The 6,809-nt window shown below is 40.6% G+C and overlaps 1 long non-coding RNA gene across 1 annotated transcript in view; it reads right to left on the bottom strand.

Annotated features, from left to right (window-relative positions):
- Positions 1-3,036: 3,036 nt before the first annotated feature.
- LOC123977296 overlaps positions 3,037-6,809 on the bottom strand; it is a 5,113-nt gene continuing 1,340 nt past the window's right edge. Inside the window, exons 2-4 of the long non-coding RNA XR_006826625.1 lie at positions 3,953-4,083; positions 3,680-3,875; positions 3,037-3,280 (exon numbers count right to left, since the gene is read on the bottom strand). This is a non-coding gene — a long non-coding RNA (uncharacterized LOC123977296). The remainder of the gene's footprint in view (positions 3,281-3,679; positions 3,876-3,952; positions 4,084-6,809) is intronic.

Here is a 6,809-nt window from a genome sequence, read left to right as displayed (position 1 = left end):
GGGGGGGGGCATAGAACTACTGCAGGGGGGTACAGAACTGTCGTGCTGAATTGAATGATCTTTTATTTCAATCAAATTCAACCTTTTTTATTTGCTGCTCCCATAATATTGTTAATGATTGATAAGAATTCAATCTGTTTACGTGTAGTGGAGAGGCATGAACTTGTTTTCGGCTTTTGAAAGGGGGTCATGACAGAAAACGTGTGAGAACCACTGCATCTGGCCACTTATCCCTTAACACATCAGGCTGAGAGGAAGGTCTTCGCATGTGTGTGTGTGTGTGTGTGTGTGTGTTCAGCCTCCTTGCAAAAGCAGTTAAAGAGAAAACAGTTACTCACATAAGTTTGTGACTAGCTCCTTTAATTATTGCTACATTTTTGGTTTTAATCTGTTTTTGACTCCTTTTTTTACAGAAACATGTCTAATTATGATCACCTATAACAGAAATACATTAATCAATATGGAATAGAAAGAGTGGAGACTGGACTGAGTGCAGCAAACCTGGAAACGATAAGCCATGGCATCTCCCAACAAAACAAGCGGACCAGCCGCAGGAAACGTTGTCAAATAAGGAGTAGAGGAAAGCGAGCGGCAAGAAGAGTGAAACTAAATCAGTTTGGACCAAAGGCTTTTCCACTTCCCAGCCTACTCCTGGCTAATTTCCAGTCACTGGAGAATAAAATGGAGGATACTAAGGCTCGCTTAGAAATTGGAAATCAGAGAATGCTGTGCCCTCATCTTGACCAAGACCTGGCTGCATAGCAGCGTACCTGAGGAAGCTGTCACCCTTGACAGGAGGAGTTTATTCCGCGCTGACAGGACACTAGAGTCTGTTAAGACGAGGAGGGGAGGACTGTGTATCTACATTACCGACGCTTGATGCTCTTTAATGTTGAGATGTCGGCCATACTATCTGCCCAGAGAATTCTCCAGTGTTTTTGTCGTTGGTGTTTACATTCCTCCAGTTGCAAAAAAAAAAAGCACTACAGGAAGTGTATGAGGTCATCAGCAGTCATGTTTTTAATGTTACTGATGATTTTAATCAAACAGACCTCAGAACTATTTTACATAAGGTCCACCAGCATGTCCACATCCCCACCAGAGGAACAAACATGCTGGGGCCACGTCTACACCAATATTCAATTTTGGTCAGTCAGACCATGTTTCTCTGCTTCTTCGGCCCACTTACATCCAGCTGATTAAAAAGGGTCAAACCAAAAATTAAAACAGTCAAAGTGTGTACAGATGAGGATATAGCAACTCTGCAGGACTGTTTTGGGAGCACGGATTGGAGAGAGAGAGGCTGCCACCCAGGAGAGCCACATCAACCTTGAGGAATATACATCAGCAGATGTGTTGATTGTAAGGTGACCAAGTTGATAAAATCATCCCCCAATTAGAACCACCATCATCGGCCTGATTTTTAACAACGATGAGACTTCATATTGGGAGGAAATTGATAATCCTACAGAGTGCTCTACAGAGAACAACCTACTGCTCAACGTCAATAAAACCAAAGAGCAGATTGATGATTTTAGGAAAAAGGAGATAAAGACACACACTCTTGTCTACATCAGTGGAGCAGGTGTGACAAATAAATCTACCTTGTACCTTATTCCTAGACTTCATTATCCAGAAAAGACCATCTTTTCAGAGATGAAAAGTTATTTTCTTGTCTGGAAAGTCTCCAACTGGCACTATTACTGCTACAATGGGCGCAATTTACAAAAAGTGCTTATTTTTGCCACAGACAGGCTCAGACTGTTATACTAGGTGTCTGACAACATCATGGAAAACATCCCTAGACGTAACACCCTTTGTTTTTAACCTGAAACAGAAGTCTCACTCAAGGAGTAGTCGCGCTCTAAAATCTGTAATACCATTACAAAGACCACACCAGAGACGGTTCAGGAAGGATGGGATGAAGGGTCTGGAGAGGGCTGTCCACGGGGCTACCACATCAGGGTTTGGGGTGGAGAAATGTGAGAACAGAGAAACAGGAGAGAAAGGGGTTAGACGGGCTTATATGCGTTTGCGCATATATAGGGAGGCACGGGTGGGTGAAATGAGTGGGGCACAGGTGGTTGCATTAGTGAGAATGCGCGTGATCTTGTTCCCAATGCTTAGTTATAATCACTTCATTTCACTAACAAAGACCATGGCAATTGTGAGGTATAAAAGGTAGTATATTTAGATTATGAGGAGGTTCCGGAAGGATATGATGAAAGGGTCGAGAGGGGAATGTTGAAGGGGGTTGGTTAGTGTGTTTGTGAAATGAGTTCTTTGGATGTCGCTGAGGTTGTTGCAGATTTAACTATGGAAAGCTTGGAAAGACCACTGGTCGAGTCTGTGTAAGCGAAAATGACTTTTTGGATCACTCTGTGACGACTTGAAACTACCGAGTTGTACCGTAAACACTCACCCTTCATCAGACTCAGATTCACCCTGCGCCCTGTCAAGTTTCCAGTGTCTCCAGTCATAAGTCTAACAAAAACCCCTTGCTTTCACTGGCCAGTTTTCTGTGTTTTTCTTGTGCAACTTTGTGATGGGCCGAATTTATGCTGATATTTTGTGATGGACTGAATTTGTGATGCTACTTTAGTTCAACTGCACTGAACTATGGCTTGATGTGCATTGTGAGTTGGTTACAGTGTGTTATTTTGAGATTTGTTTTTCTTATGTGGTTTGATAAAATACATGAGCTGAACTTTCGAGTGCTGGTTTTCCTTATTAAGCTGTTGTATAATTCAAAGTGAAGGTGTACATTTGTACAAAGTAAACATCTTAAATGTGAGGAGAGCGACCTGACTGAATCCCTCCCTAGTGTATAATTAATAACCCTGTATTAAATAAATATTGCACTTACTGAAGACTATATCATTTGTTACATATTGTATTCATGCTATTACACTAATAAAGGACATGAATTTATGAGGGACATGTTGATTAAAAGGTTGTTTTTTTTTAAAAAAGGCAAATGCAAAAAAAAATTTAAAAAAAAAACATAAAATGCTGGGCTGCAGGACGAAGTGTCTGTCCACCTCTGAGTCATGTGGTGGTGGCTGTCAGAACATGATCCATTCAACAGACGCCTGTGATGCAGTGCTTTGGATTAGCCACCAGCCTGCTCTGAAGCGTGCAAAAGAGGTCGGGGTGAGCTCCTGGCTGCTGAAACTTGGGGGTCGCACCCCCCTCAAAGCTGCAATCTTCCTCATTTGACATCAGATCTATAGTGTAGAACGCCACTTCATCTGCCAGTACACTGCCTCGCTTCCAACAGCTGTAAACACAAACAGACAACCAGTACTGCATACTTACAGGGTAGGTTTTCATTGTCATTTTACAGAGTTGTAAAATTAAATTAATTTTGTTACTCACTTCTGCTACAAACCAGAAAACATACAGTTTACAAAAATAATCACAGAATGAAACAAAAACAAACTATAACTTATTATATATCCTCGAGCAGTGCTAATGAATCCGAGGTCTTGTGGCCTGGGGGAAACAATACATCTCACTGAAAAATTATGTCACATTGACCAGCAATTAATCTAATCCAACGAATCTTACCAGCTTCCTTCTTGAGCTGGATAACAAAATTTAGTGTTATAAGTAAATAGCATAGCCACAGTACAAAGAAAATTTAATAAAACACCACAGTAAAAAGTCTGCTACTTACACACAACGGCATCATGATCCACATCATGTAAGTCCAGAGACCAAAAAGGATATGACTGCCTTGTCAAGGATATCCAAAAAAAAAATAGATTTACTTTTATACAGTACAATGCATGCCTATTCAGTAAATCTAACCCTTGCTCAGCATCATGGTGCTTGCAATTTCCCTCAGAGTTGTGTAGGAGACAGGCCGCTTCCTATGAATAAAGGCAACACAAAAAGTCAACTTACGCTGATTTTGGCTGGTTTTAGCTTATTAGTGAGCAAGTCTTACCATAATTGTTCACTCGTCTTTTTTCTTGTTCTTCCACACTGGAGCAGTTGTTGGATTTAAAAACAGCCATCCTCTCCTCAATGGCAACATTCTGGTGTTCAGTGCAGAGAACTGCTGACTCACATCGGCTTCTGCAAACAATTTTACAGGAGCTCAAAACCGTAAAGAGTTATGTAAAACAAGAGTCATCAACTCACTAATTCTAGTGCGCAGCCTGCACTCCACCACGCACACACCTGGAACTCAACGTGTGTGTGTGTGTGTGTGTGTGTGTGTGTGTGTGTGTGTGTGTGTGTGTGTGTGTGTGTGTGTGTGTGTGTGTGTGTGTGTGTGTGTGTGTGTGTGTGTGTGTATATATATATATATATATCCTCTAAATTAAACAGAAAATTAACAAAATTGGCCTTTAAACGGGTCAGTTCAAACCTTTAAAAAGTCAACATGAAACATTAAAACAAAACAATCAGCAGAAATACAACTTGGAAAGCTGTTACAAAAATATATCAACTAAATTTAAACAAGCAAATAAATTGATTGAAATTCATATACAGGACCCCATATTTTATTAATTTGTTATTCAAAAATAGAAATTCACAGTCATATATAGATTTACTTAACCTCTTAACAGTCCTGTAAAGTTCATGCAAAACGCCTATTCAAGGCATATCCAAAGTAAATTGAATGTAGTTCTTGAACCATTTGGAGTATATGCCTGGTTTTGGGCTTCTCTGAAAGAACACTCTGGAGTGTCTAACCCAAAAGTTAGAATGATTGTAAGTGCTACTGGAATTGATTAATATAAGTTACACTAAAATTAATATCTTTCATTTCCGCTTCAAAATGCTTGCTAACAAATGCATGCAGACAACTATAGCTGAAACACCTTAGGGTAACATCATAAAGCCTTACCTAATCCTAGTTTAAATTTCATACCAGTACCATGAAAAATGACTATTTTACACAGGTTTTTCTTAGTGTATTTTTTCTAAAACAGCACCGCCCCATGGCGGCAGGCGGCTGCTGCATCGCTCCGTATCAGCTCGACGCAGATGTGATTTTTTTGCTGGTAGATCATGACCTTCCTACTTAAAGCTGGATATCGTTATTTGCAGAATTTTACGAAGTGCCAGTCATTGGCACAATTGCTTGCAATTGGCTCAGCCTACCCGAAATAATAGGGGCTGGCCCTTTCTTACAGCGTGGGCTCTCGTTGGCTACTGAAGGCTGTGAAAGGTACATGTGAGCTCTTATTGGGTCGGATTAGCTGTCAGTCGAAAGGTCAGAGTTCAGAGGCTAATTTTAATACAAAATATCGTAATTGTTTACATTAAAATCGGCGTTATTACGGTTATAATGACATACGAGCCACGTCTGCCAGCAGATATGAAACGATACCGCAGCAGTCCCTAGAAAAATGGATTTTATGTGTTGTTTTGGCCATTTAAAGGTATTTCAATAGGTAAAAAGGACTGGATTGTTTGTACACAGCAAGTAAAATAATGTAGAATCATAAGGATAATTGCAAAAGAGATCATGTCTTTATTTTATACATAAGTCAGCAGTAAGTCATGTTAATCATAGGCTACAGTCTGTTTTCCTAATATAAACAAGGATATTAGACATACGCCTGCCAAACACATTTATCGGCAACAACAGACTTCTATTATTGCCTATAATCACGTGAATGTCAGGCCTGATTACGCTACAAACTGCAAATACTTTGTGATTATCCACATAATTATTCTATTAAAAGAACCATTAAAGTTTCACAAAGACATACCTTTGCTATTACCACGGACATAAAGTGATGTTTATTTAGACGTTATGTCTGTTTGATCCATACACTGTATGGTTTGATCCAGATAAAAGCAGCTGTAGACATGAAGATACAGGGCAATAACGTCACATGATGCGCAGACGGCAATCAGTTTTAGGCGGACAATCATTTCTCTGCAGGACACCTGTAGGCCCTATGTTCTGCTTTCCAGTCTTTCTGACCAGTAAAACCTGGTTTCAGGTCTGTTAACACCGTATACAGTCTATGATTAACACACAGTTAAAAACGGGGACATTTCCGGGGACAGCTCCAAACGGGGACTGTCCCCGGAAAACGGGGACGTCCGGTCGCACCTGTAGTTTTTACAGAAACAAAGACATGAGCTGTGTGAGTGTGGTAAGTTGGCTGAGATGGCTACCTGATATAAGAGCAGAGTAACATGCTGTTAACGACATTCAACAGCTTTTCTAACACTGTTTTCCAGCGGACTTAGCATGCTAGCATAAGCATGCTAGCTTTAGCCTTCTATCTGAAGGCAGAACTCATTAGCGAACTCAAATCACAGCAGGACTCACACAGGACAAGTCGGATATTACATAGAACAGAATACAGCAGTTTGGTCACATTCAAGTTACAATTAATAACTTTTATATACTTTTATGGATGGAGCGGGACTCAGCAGCAACTTACCTCTAAAGCTGATGATACACGGGGCAACTTTTTGAGCAATGTTGCAGGGCAATCTTGCTAGTGGCAAATCCGACTATGTTTTGAACGGATAGCGGCGGTGCGGGGCGGGTGGCGGAGTGGTGGGGGAAGGGGATTACGGTAGTAATCTTTATTCATTACCATTGACGGCAATGTTGCCCTGCACGATTGCTCTAAAAGTTGCTCTGTGTATGTTTGACTATGTGGACTATAAGACTGTGTATGACTGACTGGTAGGGAACTTTTACCCCTCTCCTTTTATTGAGTTATATATCTTTTTTGTGCATGTAACAGGTTTGCAAAGTGAAAAATCCCAAAGTCCAGCCCAAAGGGAGTTCCCATCTCCCACAGAAAACTCTGCTCTGAACTGCC

Source organism: Micropterus dolomieu, linkage group LG10 (genome assembly GCF_021292245.1).
Source record: "Micropterus dolomieu isolate WLL.071019.BEF.003 ecotype Adirondacks linkage group LG10, ASM2129224v1, whole genome shotgun sequence".
In the NCBI taxonomy this organism is placed as follows: Eukaryota; Metazoa; Chordata; class Actinopteri; order Centrarchiformes; family Centrarchidae; genus Micropterus; species Micropterus dolomieu.
The sequence above is the reverse complement of the archived record's forward strand: the minus strand, read 5'-3'. Positions and strand labels throughout refer to the sequence as shown.